This window comes from Trachymyrmex cornetzi, unplaced genomic scaffold (genome assembly GCF_001594075.2).
Source record: "Trachymyrmex cornetzi isolate Tcor2-1 unplaced genomic scaffold, Tcor1.1 scaffold576, whole genome shotgun sequence".
In the NCBI taxonomy this organism is placed as follows: domain Eukaryota; kingdom Metazoa; phylum Arthropoda; class Insecta; order Hymenoptera; family Formicidae; genus Trachymyrmex; species Trachymyrmex cornetzi.
This window is the reverse complement of record NW_017299889.1, coordinates 197462-200830: the sequence shown is the minus strand read 5'-3', so window position 1 is coordinate 200830 and position 3369 is coordinate 197462.

The following is a 3369-nucleotide window of genomic DNA, read 5'->3' as shown; positions in this document are numbered from 1 at the left end:
GAGAGAGAGAGAGAGAGAGAGAGAGAGAGAGAGAGAGAGAGAGAGAGAGAGAGAGAGAGCGCACCAAAGACAGGAAACCTTTCTTTCATTAAAATAGAACAGTACTTTGTAAAAATGAGATTTGCGTAGACAGCGCTTTGAATAATTGTATGAATGTGAATCCATGGGAAAAATGTCGTTCAACATAGAGGAATGATTACCAGCCAACTCTCTCTATAATAGATACTTTAGTCGTACTTAATTAGAAATCGCGTAATTTATTCGGCAAACGTGCGGAATATGAGGCTGTCTTCTTGTCGCCGTGCCACTTTTCATGCGATCTATACATATACGTATCCTGTACTTTTACATGCTAATTTCTTTTGATAGCTCCTTTTGCTTAATTTTAATGGCCGGTTTTGTTAAAGGATCATCACACGCTTTTTCTTTTTTCTTTTTCATCTAAGAATCGTATTGTGCTACAAGAAGTACACTGAGAAAAAATGTAATTTTTCAGAAAAAATTAACAAATTTTAACAAATATTTGTTTGAATAGAACTTATACTAATTTAACATTTACTTACGATAAATAAATATAAAAAAAAATATTAAACTAAATTAATAATTATCGTATCAAATAAGTATATGTTTATATTTAGTAAATATTCACACAGTTAGATTTATTCAAACAAATATTTATTAAAATTTATATTTTTCTCTCAGGGTAAGAAACGATTCAAACTTATTTATAAAGATCTTTGTCATGCAGGATCTCAGTTTTTAATTATTCTAATAAGAACAATAAAACTGCTTAGACATGTCACTATTAATCGAGTTTAGTAACATTTATACTTATTAACCCATTAAGAACCGCTAATCAATTTTTCGGCGTTTTATTAAAAAAATTCATTTTTTTGTTATTTACATTTTTTTTATATTACTTTGAACCAATGGTTGGAAAATCGACCACCCCCTCTCTGCCTAAACGACGAGGGTGAAAATTTTTGGCAAATAAGCTCCTTAAGGGCATAGCAGCTTGCCATTTAAAGGATTTTAAATTCCTTAATGGGTTAACTATATTACTATACTGACGTAAAATGTCTTGCGAACAACTGGTCTTTTAAAACAGGATTAAACTAGAACATTTATACCACATCTGACTCTCTAAATCTAAGTTTTCTTGAGTAAAATTTCATTAAAAATAAGTGAAAATTCATTCCGATCAGTGAAAATACTGGTACTTGAAATGGAATGTCATTTTACTTAATGGAAGTGTATGTTTTTTTTAACTCTAACCATAATGAATATTTTATTTGGAGTAAAATATCAGTTAAGATTACTTCAGAATGAAATCAGGAATTTTTACCTAAAAACAAAAAAATATTTTGAAATTTAATTCCTATTAATATCATATTTTTAGAAGAAGCATTATTGATATTTTTATATAATATCGATTCAATAAAATATCAGATGCACTCTTTAATTACGACTAAAAATATTCACTCCATAACATAGAAGTGGAAAAATTTATTCCATTTATATGAATAAAAAGTCATTTCAAAACTTGAACGATTCGGTAATCACTCTATTTTTCGCGTAGAATTTCGCTCCAAAAAATTTAAAGAGCACGTCAATAATTAATAACTATATACGGATATTACTGAACTTGATTAATGGTGACATGTAAATGCAGTCAATGATTTTCAATGATGAGAATATAAGAATCTTTGTCGTATCTATCGACCCAGGAGCTGGATTTGATGCACTTTGATAGATTTCGTCTTAAACAAAATAAATAGGATTATTTTTCATGATTCTTGCGATCACGGTAAAAGCTCGTAGATTAAGATGAATTCAATGAAGCGGCGCAAATGCGACGTTAGGATTTTAGCTATACCGCGATGAATCCATTGTGTACACTTTACTTATGTCGAAGCGCCCTTCGCTGCGATTCAGCAAGTAATTCCTGTAAAAGCTGCTATAGTGACTTTATTCGATAAAGTGGCCCCTACCAGTCGACGCTGTTTTTATGGTTGAAAGTACAGACCATGAAATGAATTGTGCACGTATCGCGCGGAGCATCACGATTTTATTCAATGAAGCAAACTAGGATACCGCGATAGTTTATCTCGACGAGTTCATCGAGTTTCATCAAGTGTGAATTTTCATTAAATATTTTTTATCGTATACAAATATGTTATATACTATGAGATTTTTCAACAAAATGTATGATACTTTATACATTCCGTTCTTACAAAAAAGGTTATTTAACTATAAAAATTCAATATAAAGTATAGTGATATATTTTCCCGATAGTAAGAGTCGTCGGTTTTTAATAATATACTTTTACTACTCTCTGAACGATTCAATAATGTTATATCTTTATTTCTAGTAGGGACGAACAGGATCATGGCATTTAACAAGTCCGACCGATTATCTTAATTATGAGAATTCTAAAGAATAATATATATTATTTTTATCAAATGTTTTACTTTGTGTAAAATTTACACAAAAAATAAAATGTACACAATAGATTTATCGTGGTATAGCTTAAATCTTAACACCGCGTTTACGCCCCGCTTCATTAAATTCATCTTAGTTTAAAATAATATATTATTATATGCATATATATATTTCATAAAAATTTTCAGTAATAACATATAAAAAAATAACAATATTATAATAAGATTTTTAACATATTTAAATATATGCATACCGTACTTTACTAACATAATCCGGTTAGTTAAAGTTTTTATATAAAACAAAAAAAATTAAATATAATTATTTATTTATTTTCTGAAATCTTTTTATTTCTCTCTGAAACAGTCTGATCCGACACAGGTATACTACACCGGTAAAAACTACTTTATTTTCTTATATCGGTAAAAATTAATACATTTAATCATTGTTTTAATAGTTATTAATTTTTCCAAAGCTGTGATCTTATTCTGACTCTGCAACCAATCTGAGAAAAAAACCGCTTTAAGATAAAAATATTAAGGAATTTTCTTAGGTGGTCGCCACCATACTATTCTCCTCTATTATAAGAATAATAGAAAAATAATTATTGCTACTTGCATGATCAATATCTACGTTTAACTCAATATAATATGTATAGGTAACACTTAAGTTTTGATTAAATTTTATTATTTCATTAAGTATAAAATATTCATAAAATTATACGCATTTTCTCCGAAATTACTCATTATAATTAGAGGTTTATGTATTTTCAATTTTGCTGGTTTCAATGAATTTTAGTAGTTTCTCATTTAAAAGTTATTAAATTTTTAATATTAAACAAAGAATTTTTAATATTTTGCATATTAGAATTGTTGTCCTTAATTTTCCTAAAGGATATTTCAACGTATTAGATAATAATTACTATCGTGT